Genomic DNA, 19,300 nt, shown 5'->3' with positions numbered 1-19,300 from the left:
CCATTCACCTAATAATGTGCACCCAGACCTGAGCTATCTGGGGATATGTAACATGTCTGTGTTGGGTGTAATAAAAGTGACTTTATATATTTTAAAACATAATACTGTATTTAGGTTCCCACATGTGTAATGGAGTTTGGTCTCTGGCTTGGGAGATAATTGGATTACTTCTCCAATTATCTCCAGGGCAGAAGGGAGGAAACCAGGATGCATTGTGGGAATGTTTACTGCTGTGTGTCTGTAATTGGTTTATGTCTGTCCTTTGTTACAGTCTTCCATTTAGTCCCCTAGGGGAGTGTCCACCAGGTGGGAGACCTGCATAAATACTGGGCAGGTAGCCCTGAGTAAATGAGTTCCTGCTTAACCCTGAAGCTGAAGTGTTGTCTCTTTCTTGGGGCAAGGGGACTGTATGCCGATTGCCAGGAGTGTAAGCTGTTCGTATTGCTTTTCCTGTTCGGCTGCTTCCAGGGTTCGTGTGTCTGCTGTTCGAGAGTTGGTGAATCCGTGCAGTTTGGGAGTTCGGGAAGTTGGTGCTTATAGCAGCTGCTGGTCGCTCTAAAGGGGATTATCGCCTAAACTGGGTTTTATCCCCTTTTGAGCAAAACGGTCCGTTACAATATGTTACTGTGTCAGTCTCAGACATAGAGCGTTATAAATCTATACGTTACTGTGTCAGTCTCAGACATACAGCATTATACAATCTATATGTTACTGTGTCAGTCTCAGACATAAAGTGTTATACAATCTATATATTACTGTGTCAGTCTCAGACATACAGCGTTATAAATCTATACGTTACTGTATCAGTCTCAGACATAAAGTGTTATACAATCTATACGTTACTGTGTCAGTCTCAGACATAGAGCCTTATAAATCTATACGTTACTGTGTCAGTCTCAGACATACAGCGTTATACAATCTATACGTTACTGTGTCAGTCTCAGACATACAGCGTTATACAATCTATACATTACTGTGTCAGTCTCAGACATACAGCGTTATACAATCTATACGTTACTGCGTCAGTCTCAGACATACAGCGTTATACAATCTATACGTTACTGTGTCAGTCTCAGACATACAGCGTTATACAATCTATACGTTACTGTGTCAGTCTCAGACATACAGCGTTATACAATCTATACATTACTGTGTCAGTCTCAGACATACAGAGTTATACAATCTATACGTTACTGTGTCAGTCTCAGACATACAGCGTTATACAATCTATACGTTACTGCGTCAGTCTCAGACATACAGCGTTATACAATCTATACGTTACTGCGTCAGTCTCAGACATACAGCGTTATACAATCTATATGTTACTGCGTCAGTCTCAGACATACAGCGTTATACAATCTATACGTTACTGCGTCAGTCTCAGACATACAGCGTTATACAATCTATACGTTACTGCGTCAGTCTCAGACATACAGCGTTATACAATCTACAGTACATATAATTAAACGCTGTATGGCTATAAAGGTGTATTGTACACAGCGTTGTATCTTGCCGCAGTTAATACATATAATGAAACGCTGTATGGCTATAAAGGTGTATTATACGCAGCGTCGTATCTTGCCGCAGTTAATACATATAATGAAACGCTGTGTGGCTATAAAGTTGTATTATACGCAGCGTTGTTGTATCTTGCTGCCGCCGTTAATACATGTGATGAAGTGTTGGTGCACACTGAGCTGAACATGCGGCAGGTATCGAGCTCATAATGCTCAGTTCGATCTTTAAGGGAGCGCGGACACAGTCAGGCTGTTCCCAGGAGAGCAGAGCGCACTGTCTGGCTATGGCACTAACAGGCTTCATTTTAACTCTTCACAATAACCTGGAACATACATTATTGTGTTGACAGGCGTGTGTTGCATACCCCCCCCCCCCCCCCCTCCAAGCTGTATTTCCATTCAATCAGAACAATAGAACTGTCTTCCTTTTGTCTTCATTCGCAGCGATACCCACGTGACCTGACCTCTAAGTGTCCTTCATAAGGTGCTAGAGGCAGAATTTACAATCAGTAATGTACACACAAGATCAATGCGTCAATAAATACACATCGCTGACAGTGTGCGTACACTGCTCCTTGCTGCCACCTCTGGGTCACAGGAAGAACTGCAGTGAATGGTTACGTGGGAGATAATGAAAATCTAAACATTATAATGCGGTGTTATCTAGTTGGTACATAATGGGGCTTGGGGGTTACAATTAAAAAGCATAGCACTCACTTTTAGGGTGTTAGTTGCACATATGTATTTCCTTATTGATAATGTTTCTTACTGTGCCTCTTGTGTCATTGTATTTCCAGGTTCCATTTTGTTTCATTTTTTTTTTTTTTTATGTATTCCTAATGTAGAAAAACGAGGAGCAAAAATGAGCATTTTTTGTTTCAGGCAAAGTTTTCAGCTGATGGCAGTCTTTATTATTATTTTTTTAAATTCTTTATTTTTGTAGTGAATGACCGTACACATTGCCCCATAGACATTCACAGATAGAACGATCAGTTCCATAATATTCCTATAAATGAGATCACTACAGCCTTAACATACACCGTGAGCTCACATGGTAGTGAGAGAAACCATTCGTAGAAAGAGAGTTGTAACGGACCGTTTTGCTCACCAGAGGTTAAAAACCGTTTAGGCGATAATCCCCTTCCAGATAGACAAGCAGCTACTGCAATCACCAATCTCCCGACTGAAAACTGCACGAATTCACCAACTCCCGAACAAGAGACACACGAACACTGGAAGCAGCCGAACAGGAAAAGCCCTATGAACAGCTTACACTCCTGGCAATCGGCATACAATCAAATTCCACCCAAGAATGAGACGACACTTCACTTTGAGGGTTAAGGAGAATCTGACTGTCCTGGCACATACGGTCTCTTTTATTCCCAATCCACAACCACAGTACAGCCCACAGGGTTTTACAGAACAACCAATAAATCCGTACAATACACACAGACACTCCCACACAAAATCCTCCCCTCTGCCTGTGATATGATTACTGAACACAATGGGTAATCTCATTATCACAGGCAGAGGAATACAGTTTTTACACAATATTTATAACTTCTAAAATATACATGTCACAAACATAAAACATACATTTTCATAATCTGCATGCTAGAAATAAACACATACTCAAAAATCAGGGCAATCGGTTCGGGGGTTAAAAAGTTATATGGAAGTCCTTTAGGACCGACCGCAAGCACATTTTCATGCCCAAAACAGTTCCATAGATTTGGGCTGTGCGGTCGGTCTATTTCAGGCTGAAAAAATGACTAAGTCCCATTCGAACGAGCGTTCGAATCTTCGAACGGGACTTAGTCTCTGCGGCTGCAAAATCACCGTGGGAGAAGGTAAGGCTTAGCGGTGTTCGCGGAACTGCGTAGCCGATTTCAGTTCCATGAATTTGGCTACACATACCGCTGACCGCATGGAAGGAACCAAGATGGCCCTCGCCACGTGTTCGTTTTTCGAATGGCGGCCACTTCGATTACTTCGGCACTTCGACAGCATTCGAGGTGCCAATTTAAAAGTACAAATCCTGTCCCTGGGAGTTAAAGGGCCAGCAGCAGCACAACAAAAATCCATTATGCCCTAAACTTGTAATTAAAGGGCCACATCTTCCCGGGCCATAGTCAGAAGGCAAGAGGCGGGCAAGCAGGCTTCTCCAGTGCACAGTGGCGAGGTTGGTTTCGCCACAAGAGTCAAGGAGAGTGCGCCACATTCTGATCTAACGTCTTTATAATAAAAAGAATAATGAAGCATTGAAAATGACTGTTTGTCGATTGGCAATGAAAGATAAAATATAAATACATGCATATCAAGGAAAGACCATTGGGTCCCAGATGAAAAGTTGGGGAGATGGTGGAAAGAGGGCGACCCCTGAGATTGCGCTTGGAAATTGCGACATAGCGCCCTGGAAAGTGCTTGCAGTCTAAATGTTGCAATCAGCCAACACTCTGTATAGGAAAGGCCCAGTCCCACAATGCAGACTTAGGTTTAGGATTATCCAGCCCGTCAATTCAGCAAGCCTTCTGACTGCTTCCAACATCGTGGTCTCGATTGATCAGAACCCTCTGGGCAAGTTCCGAACCAGGTCATTGTCCAGTGGAAGCTGTAGGAGTCCAGGGTTTCCGGGATAGCCGAGGGGAAGGAAGGGCATCTGTTTATCTCAGAGACCTTCAGTTCAATGCAGGACGCCCCTTCTACGTAGAATACACCACCACATGGAATAGATGAACTTGTTGCGAATGCTGAGGTAAGTCAGCGGTTGACAGCCTGTGTGTGTGGGGCTTTGCAATCTGCTGGCCAGCTTGCCAAAAAAGCTTTAAAGATTTGGTCAAGCCCAGGCACAATATGGAGTTGTGGGCTTGTTTGACACAAGGCAGCCACCATTTTAGGTGGAACAACACAGCTAACTTTGCTTCTGACTTTGCTTCCGCAGGAACCATGGCTGATTGGCACTGAAAAAAATACTCCACCAGAAGGGAGGGGGATAAAAGGGACTCAACCACCAAGATTCCATTTCCAGTTAGACAAGAGACCGAGAGATTGGCAGCTTCCACATGCCTCTGCCACCGGGAAGGCCGTAGATTGTCCACAGGACTTTCCACTTTGGGTATCTCTGCAATCGTGCAGGAGGTCAATGCAGATCCCACAAGCTACAATAAATCTGTGATAACTTCAGGATTGAAAATTGTGAGCCAAAAGTCCACAAATTAGGTAAAATGCAAGATTCTTCTGAGAGCTCAAACAGAATACGACTGCTCAGGATGGCAGCCAGGCCCCACCCAACAACTTTCACAGACTTATTTTTATTTAAGAAGAAAAAAAAAAAGAATAAAAATGGTTGGAAGACGGATTATTTTGTTGCATTATGTCACATAAAAGACGGAAGAACAGTCCCCTTTAGTGCTTGTTGGGCTGCATACGGAGTCCTCAATATATATTTAGTAACTGCAGTAGACGGTCTTGTGAAGTCTTTCGTTTCTTTCTTTTGAGATAAAATTCTTTCTAAAGTGACTATTGAACGGAATTTAATAAAAGTTCTCAATAATCTGATCGCTGCGTAATTATTACTTTTTATAAACCGTCAGCCTTTTTTACAGTGCTGTGCAACAGACACATTAACAAACGTCAGTGATTGAAGAAAGTAGAAAATATTATTCAACAAAGTGGTAAACGTAAGGGAGATCCTTGCCTGTGAACCTAGCATCTGGCAGCTGACCCAAGAGCTTACAATCTACAGGAAAAAATAAGCAATGAGACAAAAGGCAGCAGGGATTGTGTTAAATCTCCAAGACGATACAATGGATGCAATCTGCCTGTGAGTCATCGTTGCTGGATTCTTTCTAGAGCTGCTGATCTCATCGGTCCAAATCCACAGGACCTGCTCTATGAGAATTCTCCTGGACCCTTAGCAGATCACCGGCTGATTTCAATCTGCTCTATTCAGTGGAGTTTACATACAGCTTGCAGGTCACATCAAACCAGGCTGATTATATATTTGGGCGGTTATTTTATAGAAGTTGAAAGTAATGTTAGAAAGGTAATAAGCAATATCGAGCACTGGGCAGACAATCTCTGCTCCGTATTGCTGGTTTATAGCTCTCTGTGTTCCTGAAGTCCAGAACCTGACCACCCACACAACTATAACGGACGGAGATCAGCTGTAAATATGGCAACATTGAAACGTCGTCTTCCTAATGGCACAGGATGGTAAATAAAACTCCATTACAACACGGTTATTACAATGCAGGTACATCGGCATTAAATATCGGGGTCAGGCAGAATAGACGGTCTAGGGGAAGAATCTTTTATTTCTAATACGGGGTTGCGTTATATGACAGCGGTATTTGTGTGGTACCTTATGGTACACACCCAGAAATAATTACCATCTCAGCTTTACGTAAAAAATATTTCTTTAAAAAATGAGGTAGAAAATACACACGTTTGCAGTAGTGAAATCTAGGTGTATACAGAGAGAGAGAGCGGATTTTGGCATCAGTCCTGGCCTGTACTGAGCTCTACATAATGATTCTGATTTCCGCATTAAAACCCATAATAATACATAGATCATGGCATTGGACCAAGCGTTTAATGGGCTGATTGTAAGCGAATACACAGATCCCATCTTCCTCGTTAATACGTCTGTTAATTGAATCAGGGTAAGAGGCACTCCAAAGCGTAATAAAATTGCCAGTGGATCAGAAGGAGAAATGGACCAGCAGGGTGAGGACAGCCAGTTGGTAGAAGAGTCCGTTCTTGTATCCACAGCATACACATTGCCCTCCGGATTGAGCCAGACTGTGCGGGGGAAGCAGAGACCGGCCAGAGGCAGCCAAGAAATAAATGATGCTGTCAGATTCGTCTCTCACCTCTTTCTAAGAAAGAGAATAACTGCACATCCTTGCAGTTTGACACAGGCTGCCTCATTTCATGTCACAGCTGCTGAGATTCGACCTTCGAGGAGGGACGAGGGCGCAGCTTGGGAGACCAGCAGGCTGGGAAAAGGTGGTTTGAGGAGATGTTACAAAAATGAATGGAAATCATAGCAAGATGGTCATCTGCATACGTAGAGCAAGACTCTCGGCTGAGGATAATAAAGCAAGTTCTCCAAATCTGGAATTGGATTGATGACGAATTTTGTCACAATTAATTTCCCAAAAACTAGTTTGCCGTTTTCTTGACACATGGATGAGCTGACAGCACTTTGTACATAGTGTATCCTCTGCATGCTGAGAGTGCTGGGGTTTGTGGGTGGAATTCTAACTTTTGCCATTAATGGTACATTTTCTTTTCTGCCGTCTGTCCCGTGGTCACGTGGCATACATTGATTTGTGTTCTCTCTCTTTTTGCGTGTGCTGTACCTTCCTACTCCACGGATTTTTGTAAAATCTTATTAAATATTTGTGATTGCTCCACTAGGGGTGCCCAAAAGGTAGATCCCCAGATGTTGTAGATCTACAAATCCCATGATGCTTTGCATGCCTTTTAAAATGCGTTTAGAATGACAATGCATCATGGAAGTTGTAGTTTTAAAACATCTGGGGATCTACCTTTTGAAATACCAAAGTCCCTGTCAGCTTGGAGAGATAGTTGCAACAGGGCAAACTTAGAAGCCAGGTCAGACCAGGGGTCAGACTCCAGCGAAGCAACAGTCCGAGCAAGGTAAATAAGGGGCAATCCAGGTTAAGGTTATGCCTGGCTCAGAGCCCAGAGGTACACATTGGGAAATTTAGTCTGAATATTAAATGTTGGATCCTGACAGGTCACGTCCCCACAATCACTCCCTCTGGCCCTCCTGCACTACTGATAATCTGGACATTGCAAACAAGCTTACATTCTAGAAGGAGTGGGGTAAATTGACATAGGAGGTAAGGGTAGTACAGTTGCAGGAGAGGAAGCAGTGTGGGTTACTAAGGTGCTGGAATAAAGGCTAACAAACATAATAAATATGGGTTTGCCATATAGGAAGAAGATACATCGATATTATTTATTTTTATTTATTTATAAAATATTTTACCAGGAAAGATACATTGAGATTTCTCTCGTTTTCAAGTATGTCCTGGGTCCACAAATCATTGCATTGTTACAGTTAGAGTACAATAAAATACAAATACAATATTAATATACAATATATATACAAAATTTAACATAGAACAGGTAGGAAATATATAATCAACCATGACAGGTACATTCTGTTTTGAGGTATGTAGAGAGGGATCTCTTAAAGGACTTTGTAACGGACCGTTTCACTTACAAGAGGATAAAACCCAGTTTAGGCGATAATCCCCTTTCCAGATGCACAGGCAGCTACTGCAAACACCATTCTCCCGACTGGAACCACACGAACACGGGAACAGCTGAACAAGAAAAGCAGACATCGGCTTACACTCTTGGCAGTCAGCATACAATCCCATTCCCCCAAAGACCGAGACGACACATCGCTTTGAGGGTTAAGCAAGACTGTGGACTGGGACACCCAGTCTGGCTTTTATTACAACCAAGTACATACAGGACACTCCCAGGGGGAGGATGAATTTAACCAATCACATGGATGTACCTCCCACACATTTCCTCCCCTTAGATTAGCACTTAACATAATTATACCGTACACCTTTTTCCCCAATTCCTGGATGTACCCCAAATACATATGCTACACCTCCAAAACAGGTATCCCCTGATAGCCCTTATTCAGGGGGACAACATATCCAAGAATCAGGTCATTCGGATGAATGGTTCGGGAGATATGAAGTTCCAAAGATTTGACCGACCGCATGGGTAAAGTATCCGAAAACAGTTCCATGCATTTTGGCCCTGCGGTCGGTCACAAACAAGGGAATGAAAACAGACGAATTGCCTGTGTTATAGAGCCTGGAGAGGGTTTGAATGAATTCCCTTGTTTGTGGGGTTCTTTCTACCGAACGGCGGGTCATTCGGTAGTTTCCATACGAATTTCTGGAAGTATGGAGGTCTCAGCGGTGTTTGCCTAGTCAAGTGTCCGATTTTAGTTCCAGACACTCGACGGCAAAACACCGCTGTTCGGTAGTTTAAGATGGCCGCCGCCACGTGGTTGTTTCCTGAATGGCGGCCACCCAGAGGACACAGAACACATTACATGATTGCCAATTACCCGTTTGCAACATTGTTGCAAACGGTAATTGGAGGCACACTTAGTCCTGGGTGGTCTGGTTGTTCGGTAGTTTCCTCAATACAATGAATGGAGTGATTCTACCGAACAATCAGATGAAGGCTGCATATATATATATAACCCAGGTTAACTGCATACAAAAATACATATACAATATACAGGCAGTACAATAGGATATGCTTCACAGTCTTAAAGGGACAGTAGTCCCAAAATGTCCATTGCTGATTTTAAAGGGCCAGTAGCAGCAATATAAATTGGTGCATGCCCAAATATAGTCTTTAAAGTGCAATATGTCCAGGGGCCATAGTCAGCGGGCAGGAGGCTAGCAGCCAGGCCTCTCCAGTTCACAGTGGCGAAGCTGGTTTCGCCACAGACTTTAAGCTTAGGGAAGATTTTAATTTGTGCGGGAGGTCGTTCCACAAATGCGGTGCTCTGTAGGAGGAGGATCAGGCTGCTTTCTTTTTATATTGAGGTAGACTAAGTAAAGTGTTGGTACTGGATCGGAGGTTATAGGAAGTGGGAACAGCCGGGGAAAGCATTGCGTTCAGGTAGGGCGGGAGTTTCCCCGAAAAGCTCTTAAACACAAGGCTGGAAAGATGAAGGGTGCGTCTGGATTCCAGCGACAGCCAGTTTAGTTCTTTTTGCATGTCACAATGGTGAGTCCTGTAATTACATTGTAGCACAAATCGGCAGAACGAGTTATACAATGTGTTGAGTTTATTAATGTGGGATTGCGATGCAGATGCATATACTACATCCCCATAATCAATGATTGGCATCAGCATTTGCTGTACAATCTTTTCCTTTACTGAAGGGCTTAGGCAGGATTTGTTTCTGTACAGGGCACCTAGTTTTGGATAAAGTTTAGATGCAAGCTTTTCTATGTGCAGGCCAAAAGATAGATTGGGGTCTAACATCATGCCCAAGTATTTGAAAGAGTGGACTGCGGTCAGTGTGCCATTTGAAATGGTTTTGATGGATAGATGGGAATTGTGTAATTTAGGTACTGTTCCAAAGATCATTGTGACAGTTTTGTCAGTGTTTAGGAAGAGTTTGTTTTTGACGATCCACTTTTCTACCTCTGTAAACTGGTCTTGGAGCACAGCCTCAAGCTGCGGTAGATCGGAATTGCTCGCATAGATTACCGTTTCATCTGCGTACATGTGTATGTTTGAGGATTTGCAGACATTTGGCAGATCATTTATAGATAATGAAAATAGTAGGGGGCCGAGAATGGAACCTTGGGGAACACCACACGTGACTGGGAGAGGGAGGGAGTCGCTGTCAGAAATGGACACATATTGTGAGCGTTCCGATACATACGATCAAAACCAGTTTAGCGAATGATCACCAATACCTGACTTTTTGAGTTTGTGCAGTAGAAGAAATAAGATATAAAGAAAGAGCTAGGAAACATGGACTATAGGTGGCCAGATGGGGTAATCAGAACAGGACACCATGAAAATAAACTACAAACTGTGCAGAATACAAAAAAAAAAAACATAGAATGTTGGCTGCTTCTTTCATTCCTAATCATTTGAACTTCCATTTATTTGTTGTGGATGTCACCAGGCTGTGAAGATACTCTTCCAATATTGTCCATGTCATGCAGCTAATCGCATTACTATTTCAGAACCAAAACTGCCTTCCTGGACTCAGCACCATGTGGCAAACTTTGGATCCACATTAAATATGTGATGGCCCATACCACTTCCAGCATCTCCAAGAAAACCTGGGGGACCATAGGACTTAGTGAAGATGTATCAACTATGACCTGGACATCCAGCTCTGCACATGATCCATCACCTGAACCCAATTCTTACAGATAAAACACTCTCTAAAAACTTAAAAATGGAAGATTAATAATAATAAATGAAATAAATAATGCATGTTATGCATGAAGCGCAAGACATGGTCTGGATCAGGTCTATTATCGATGGCAGGCTTGCCTGGCTGGTGCAGAGGGACATCCCCCTGTGTGGTCTCATTCATTATTCAAGGAATAGCTTAGTGCTGATTAGGATCTCACTGTGCAGAGAATCTCTCACCACCTGTTACACCGTTTTACCTGCAGAATGCAGACCTGTGTCTGGTTATATCTCTATCAATGTCTAATTTACCTTTTAACAATCAATGATAGGCTCCTGGAACCATTCCTTCAGTACCTTACTGTTTACATAATTAGAACATGGGAAAAATCACAAAGATTTCACTTACACTGTATTTACTAAAACATTTCTGGGTAGTTTTATCTGCTTTTCATGGCTAGAAGCAATATGAGGTTATTGGCCTCGAGGCACAAGATACTACAGAGAATGCCCCTGGCTAGGAAGTAGGACTGGGTTTAAATCATAGCCTCCCATAGGCATGGCCCACCTTAGTGCTATATATCAACAACCAATAATAGAACTTAACTTGAATACAGCTTCCAGGGGTGTCGCTAAATATGGCCCCTCACAAGAGAGACCAGACGGTTTGGGGATACTGCTGTTAGTCCAGAAAGCAAACCTACTATAACATAGTGTGATTCAGAAACATTTAGAAGTACACTGTGTAGGTCAGTCTGCACTCACCAGATCAGTGAGGATAACCAGAAAAAACACAGCGGTACGCACACATGCGTAAATCCAAACACTCCACAAATGGAAAAAACTTAATGAAAATGTAGCACATTTATTGAAAAAAGTCATAGAAATAAATACACATGGCATCACACTGTAACGGCAGTCCTCGAGTTTGCGGAGGTAGTTCCAACATCATATGTCCAAAATAGTATCAAATGTGTAAAATAACACAGAATCCAAAGAGAAAACACAAATAAATACCAAGTGAATGAGCAACCCACAGTTACTGCTCAGAAGAGAGACCACCTAAGAAGACCACCCAGAAACCGGTGACGCCCTTGGGTGTTGCCCCATAGATTCCTGGGGGCCATCCAATGGTTTTTCTTGTTCTGGGGTGTAAGAACCCTTTTCAGGATATTTACATGGACTCAGAGTGTTGTACAAAACACTGCTTTATTTTCATTTAAAAGTATAACTAAAACCAAAATCAGAATAAAACAAAATGGTTCGACATGTTTAGGGTTTTGATCCCAGCCCCCCCTCCCCCATAGGCACAGATACTGCATGCCCCTCGCTAGGGCTGGGTTTAGATCACAGCCCCCCATAGGCACAGATACTGCATGCCCCTCGCTAGGGCTGGGTTTAGATCACAGCCCCCTACCCCATAGGCACAGATACTGCATGCCCCTCGCTAGGGCTGGATTTAGATCACAGCCCCCTCCTCCATAGGTAAAGATATTGCATGCCCCTCACTAGGGCTGGGTTTAGATCACAGCCCCCCATAGGCACAGATACTGCATGCCCCTCGCTAGGGCTGGGTTTAGATCACAGCCCCCTCCCCCATAGGCACAGATACTGCATGCCCCTCGCTAGGGCTGGGTTTAGATCACAGCCTCCCATAGGCACAGATACTGCATGCCCCTCGCTAGGGCTGGGTTTAGATCACAGCCCCCTCCCCCATAGGCACAGATATTGCATGCCCCTCGCTAGGGCTGGGTTTAGATCACAGCCCCCATAGTTACAGATAGGAGCCAGATACGTTTTCTGAGTATCTATTTTTGCCTATAATGTAAAATTCACCTTTTTTCATGCTTTACTGAAATAACTGTGTACATTTTATTTTCCGGGGGTGGGCTTATATCAGAATTTCCCAAGACATAAAATATGATCCTCTCCAGGGCTGGGACTTTAGCTTAAAGGAACACTATAGGAATCGGAACACAAACAGGTATTCCAAACCCTATAATGTTAAAACCACCCCCTTAGAAAGTACTGTTTTCCAACACCGTGCAGGTCCACCAGTGCTGGCCACACCCCTGATCTGCTTCTTTGACTGACATTATAGAAATGATTATTAGAATTGATGATCATCCAATCCAATGCTTTCCCATAGGTAAGGTGAGATCCTTAAGGAGGCTGGGTGGGGAGGAGCCAAACGCTGGCCACGCCAATCAGCATCTGCTAATAGAGATGCATTGAACCAATGCATCTCTATGAGGAAAGTTCAGTGGCTCCATGCCGAGGAATATGCATTCGACCAGCGTTCGGCCAATTCAGTATGTGCATTCGGCCAGCGTTCAATCGCTCCTACTTATGACTTTATTTGTTTATTCAACCTCACATTTATCCATATGTTTGGCCAATCAATTATGCCTATTCGGGTTTAGCGGCACACACTATAGGTCTGTGCACATCTCAATAACTATATTACTGGGAATTAAAATAAACTATATTTATGCCATCTAGTGGTCTTTTATGTTATTACAGGTGCATATTTTACTGTTTTAGATAGAAGTGCAGCTTGTATTCATTTACCAAAATTTAACATTGAACTAATACATTATTCAGCCTCCTTGTACACCTAACTGTTGCCTCGTATGGCCTCTTTTTAACTATTTCCTAGTATATCTCAACCATTGCCTCGTACAGCCTCATTGTACATTAACCTACCACCTGGTACGGCTTCATTATATATGTAACTACTACATCATATGGCCTTGTGGTACATTCAACCATCGCCTTGTACGGCCTTATTGTGCTTTTAACTATTGCTTGGACCAGCCAGTTACAAGGTCTGTTACATTCAGCCGTCATTTGGCTAGTTTTACATTTCTACCAGTTACTGTCTGGTTGAGGTTCATTCTGTTTGTATTAAGTGTTTGCTTTTCATCTGACCTTATCTGGAGGCTTAGTTTCACAATAAATATTGTGACAGGCCCTCATTTGGCTTTAATTGTATTTTAGCTTCACATGCAGTCCTTGGTTGGCCACACGGAAAATTTGAAACATTTGGCACTAATTCAGCCATGTCAACGGTCTGTTATTTCAGCCCTTATTCGGCCTAACTAAGCCATGTAAGTTTGGTTACTATGCGGCCACACCAGCAAAGGTAAAACTATGATGGCTTTAGTCTCATTCAGCATATTTTATGACTGTTTTAATATAGGTAGGATTCTGTGGCTTATTATAGTATATTGGTTAGGGCACTTGTAATCCTCTGTATTGTATCAGATGCTTGAGTAATTATAGTCGGCCCTCACTTGTCTTCACGCATATCCATTTTAATTACATTTTTATTTGACGTATAGCATGTACCGTATTTTTCGCTCCATAAGACGCACCTCACCATAAGACGCACCTAGTTTTTAGAGGAAGGAACCCAGAAAAAAAATATTCTGAACAAACTGTCCCATAGTGTTTCTTACTATGGGACAGTTTGTACAGAATATTTTTTTTTCTCCCCTGTCCCATAGTGTCCCCCCCTTCCATAGTCTTCTCCTCTCTCCCATAGACTTCATCTCCCCCCCCTCCCCACAGACTTCATCTCCCCCCCCTCCCCACAGACTTCATCTCCCCCCCTCCCCACAGACTTCCACTCCCCACAGACTTCCACCCCCCCTCCCCACAGACTTCCACCCCCCCTCCCCACAGACTTCCACCCCCCCCCACAGACTTCCACACCCCCCCTCCCCACAGACTTCCACCCCCCCCCTCCCCACAGACTTCCACCCCCCCCCTCCCCACAGACTTCCACCCCCCCCCTCCCCATAGACTTCCACCCCCCCCCTCCCCATAGACTTCCACCCCCCCCCCTCCCCATAGACTTCCACCCCCCCCCCCTCCCCATAGACTTTGTCCCCCTCCCCTTGTCCTATAATTACTTACCTGTCTTGCAGCGTTGGCCGGCAGCACAGGGCGCACCGCGGTAGTGGAACTTGAATTTCATGTTCCGGTTTCCGGCGGGACTGAAAGGAAGTGCGCACTCAGCTTGTGCGCACTTCCTTTCAGTCCCGCCGGAAACCGGAACATGAAATTCAAGTTCCACTACCGCGGTGCGCCCTGTGCTGCCGGCCAACGCTGCAAGACAGGTAAGTAAAGCTTCATATTCGCTCCATAAGACGCACAGACATTTCCCCTCACTTTTGAGGGGGAAAAAAGTGCGTCTTATGGAGCGAAAAATACGGTATATATTGTATTTAATCAGACATAAACAAGTTTGATAAAAAAAATAGTTCCAGGGCATTCGCGCCTAAGTCCCCCTGAAGTCTATATGCGGTTTTGGTCCATGCGAACAAGTGGCCGCCACCATGTGTTCGAATGTCGAATGGCGGCCACTTCGACTGTTTGGGAGTTTGAAGTGACACTTCGAAAGTTCGAACTGTGGCCATAAAAATCCCAAAAGGCACAAGCAGTGATTTAAACTAAGTTTTATCACAGGGGCCATAGTCACAGGGTAGGAGGCTGGCAAACAGGCCCCTCCAAAATCCAGTGGCGAGGTTACATTCGCCACAGCCCTTCTTTGTTTGTCTGCAGGATATTTGGCCGGCAAAAGAGACATTTACTCTGGAACTCATTTCGGCATGGACCTTGTTTGGGGCCGGTCAAATCTTTACCCCAGTAGCAATTCTTCTATTTTTCATGGATCCGAATGCTATTTTGCCAACCGGGGCACTCGGATCAGAGCTATATAATGTGTTGGGGTTTCGGATCAGAGCTATATAATGTGTTGGGGTTTCGGATCAGAGCTATATAATGTGTTGGGGTTTCTGCTTGTTTTCATATTTTTGGGGGGATATTTTGTGTTGTGTCCTCTGTACCTGGGAGATAATTGGTTTAAGCGAGGGCTAACTCAATTACTCCCAGACACAGAGGCACCAGGGCGGGCTTACTCAGAGTTGAATAGGGACCCCATGTTGGGGGTCTGGGTATATTAGACTGTGCCTTTTCAATAAAAAAACTGTTGTACTCCCAGAACTATAATTCGTCTGGTTACTGGGGCGAAAAGAGCTATAAAATTCCAGGTGCCAGATCGCCATGGCGACTAAGAATTTTGCCCTGGTGTCTGGGATTGGTCAGCCCTTGCCCTCCTCCTCCTGTCCTGCAATGCTAGCTCTCTGTCTGCCCATGCGCCGGGAAGAAGTGAAGGGAACTGTACATACTTCCTTCTGGCGCTGTGGCCGCGCAGGGGAACCACAAGCTGGCAGGACACCTGGTAAAATCTGCTCTGCTTGCTGCCCGCCCCTATTCCACTAAGCACGTCCCCAGCCCGCCCCTTACCACAGAGCACGCCCCCAGCCCGCCCCTGTACCGCAGAGCACGTCTCCAATCCGATCCCATTCCGCAGAGCCGGCTGCCCGACCCTTCCTCTGTCTCAGAGCAAGGAGAAAGTTGTAAAGTTCACATCCTCCCGGTGAGGGGGAGTCTGAACAGAGCGGCAGCCCACTCCTATCAGCCACAGCTAGCCCTATTGTAACCACCTGCTGCCCAGTCCTACTAGATCCCAGGGAAGCCACCCTCCTGTACCCAAAAGGTAGGAAACAGGAGGGTGGCGAAAAATATGTTGTTTTTTTTATGTGGATATCTGTGACATTGTGTGTATGTCTATGTGTGTTTGACTGTATATCTAGAAATCTGTGTGTGTGTGTCTCAGTGTGTGTGTCTACCTGTCAGTGAGTGTCTGTCTGCCTGTCTGTCAGTGAGTGCCTGTCTGTCAGTGTGTCTGCCTGTCAGTGAGTGAGTGTGTCTCTGACTATCAGTGAGTGAGTGGGGGGGTCTGCCTGTCTGTCAGTGAGTGCCTGTCTTTCAGTGTGTCTGCCTGTCAGTGAGTGAGTGTGTCTCTGACTATCAGTGAGTGAGTGGGGGGGTCTGTCTGTCAGTGAGTGAGTGGGGGGGGGTCTGTCTGTCAGTGAGTGTGTGTCTCTCTGTCAGTCAGTGAGTGTGTGTGTGTGGGTCTCTCTGTCAGTCAGTGAGTGTGTGTGGGTCTCTCTGTCAGTCAGTGAGTGTGTGTGTGTGTGTGTGTGGGTCTCTCTGTCAGTCAGTGAGTGTGGGTCTCTCTGTCAGTCAGTGTGTGTGGGTCTCTCTGTCAGTCAGTGTGTGTGGGTCTCTCTGTCAGTCAGTGAGTGTGTGTGTGTGGGTCTCTCTGTCAGTCAGTGAGTGTGTGTGTGTGTGGGTCTCTCCGTCAGTCAGTGTGTGTGGGTCTCTCCGTCAGTCAGTGTGTGTGGGTCTCTCTGTCAGTCAGTGAGTGTGTGTGTGTGTGTGTCTCTCTGTCAGTCAGTGAGTGTGTGTGTGTGTGGGTCTCTCCGTCAGTCAGTGTGTGTGGGTCTCTCCGTCAGTCAGTGTGTGTGGGTCTCTCTGTCTGTGGGTCTCTCTGTCAGTCAGTGTGGGTCTCTCTGTCAGTCAGTGTGGGTCTCTCTGTCAGTCAGTGTGGGTCTCTCTGTCAGTCAGTGTGGGTCTCTCGGTCAGTCAGTGTGGGTCTCTCGGTCAGTCAGTGTGGGTCTCTCGGTCAGTCAGTGTGGGTCTCTCTGTCAGTCAGTGTGGGTCTCTCTGTCAGTCAGTGTGGGTCTCTCTGTCAGTCAGTGTGGGTCTCTCTGTCAGTCAGTGTGGGTCTCTCTGTCAGTCAGTGTGGGTCTCTCTGTCAGTCAGTGTGGGTCTCTCTGTCAGTCAGTGTGGGTCTCTCTGTCAGTCAGTGTGGGTCTCTCTGTCAGTCAGTGTGGGTCTCTCTGTCAGTCAGTGTGGGTCTCTCTGTCAGTCAGTGTGGGTCTCTCTGTCAGTCAGTGTGGGTCTCTCTGTCAGTCAGTGTGGGTCTCTCTGTCAGTCAGTGTGGGTCTCTCTGTCAGTCAGTGTGGGTCTCTCTGTCAGTCAGTGTGGGTCTCTCTGTCAGTCAGTGTGGGTCTCTCTGTCAGTCAGTGTGGGTCTCTCTGTCAGTCAGTGTGGGTCTCTCTGTCAGTCAGTGTGGGTCTCTCTGTCAGTCAGTGTGGGTCTCTCTGTCAGTCAGTGTGGGTCTCTCTGTCTGTGTGTGGGTCTCTCTGTCTGTGTGTGGGTCTCTTTGTCTGTGTAACGGATCGCCTGGCACCCCGACTTGGTACCTCCGTTAATGGATGCTCCTAGTGCTTCCTGAGGACTCCAAGCACTCTGGCAGACACCACAATCACCGAACCGATGCAGCATATGAACCTTCTCAAGCATAGGAATGCTGTAGACCATTGAATAGGAACCATACGAATAGGCTTGTACTCCTAGCAGTCAACTGGAACAGCATGCAATAAATCCTCCCCCCCAATAATGAGACGACACATCACTTTGAGGGTAAAACAGGAACTCTGGACTGGCTCATCCAGCCTGGCTTTTATTTCCAACTCACACATACAGGCCACACCCAGGGGGAGGCATAAAAGAACCAATGACATAGATGTTACCTCCCACACATCCCCTCCCCTTAGTGTGACACATAATCCCATTATGCATACAGTGTAAAATATACTTTTACACAACTTTCATAACTTTAAAACCATACATCACATTCACATAAAAATACATATCCACAATCAATCCATTCAGGGGAACAACATATTAAAAAATGGCATGAATCCGACCAGGGGTTCAAAAGTTACTAAAAGTATCTTTTGTTCCTTTCTGGCTGGCAGAAAAACATCCCCACAATGCACCCTGGTTTCCTCCCTTCTGCCCTGGAGTTAATTGGAGAAGTAATCCAATTACCCAGGACTAAAGGCAGACTCCATTAACCACATGGTTGCAAAACAACATAAAACACTTTAAAATACATAAAGTCACATTTACACATAACACACAGACATTTCACCTATCCCCAGATAGCTGGGATCTGCACGCACAAAACTACCGAATAGCGCGCAGATCCTACTCACACAGTACAATTGCCATGGAGCTAAAGTCTTTCCCATTGTCTTTCATTATATGAATAGGCTCCATGGTATGGCTATCTGGGGTATCACATTCCCATAAAGTCTGGTCCATAGTCCAAAGGCAAGAGGCGGGCAATCAGCCCCCTCCAAGGACACGTGGCGAGGTCGGTTTCGCCACAGTCTGTGTGTGGGTCTCTCTGTCTGTGTGTGGGTCTCTCTGTCTGTGTGTGGGTCTCTCTGTCTGTGTGTGGGTCTCTCTGTCAGTGAGTGTGTGTGTGGGTCTGTCTGTGAGTGTGTGTGTGGGGGGGGTCTGTCTGTCTGTGAGTGAGTTTGTGTGGGTCTGTTTGTCGGTCTATCAGTGAGTGTGTGTGGGTCTGTCAGTGAGTGTGTGTGTATGTATCAGTCCAGGTGTCTGTTAGTGAGTGTGCGTGTTTAGGTCACCAGCCCCCCTTCGATCAATTGGGAATGGTGTTTTTACTCACTTTTTTCCCCAACGCCGTGCCAGTCTCCATAGCTGAGATTATCAATCTTGATGATCTCAGCCAATCCAATGCATCCAATGCATTCAATCAATGCATCTCTTTGGGGAGCATTCTGTGCCTCCATGCAGATAGGAGACACTTGAGTGACTGCCACTAGATGTTACTAGGCAGCAATGTAAACACTGCCTTTTTTCTGGAAAGGCAATGTTTACGTGGAAAAGCCTGCAGGGACAGGCTATAGACACCAGAGCCACTACATTAGCCTGTACTGGTTCTAGTGACTATAGTGTTCCTTTAAGAATTGTATTTTCGTTGTTGGAAAAATAAATGGCTCCTAACTTTTTAAGCTGGCTCCTAGATCCAAAGCAAATTTGTCAAGCCCTGCACTAACCAGTGCTTCTTCTAGCTACGAGGGGAAATAGCAGAG

This window comes from Pelobates fuscus, chromosome 1 (genome assembly GCF_036172605.1).
Source record: "Pelobates fuscus isolate aPelFus1 chromosome 1, aPelFus1.pri, whole genome shotgun sequence".
NCBI lineage: Eukaryota > Metazoa > Chordata > Amphibia > Anura > Pelobatidae > Pelobates > Pelobates fuscus.
This window is presented reverse-complemented; position numbering follows the sequence as displayed.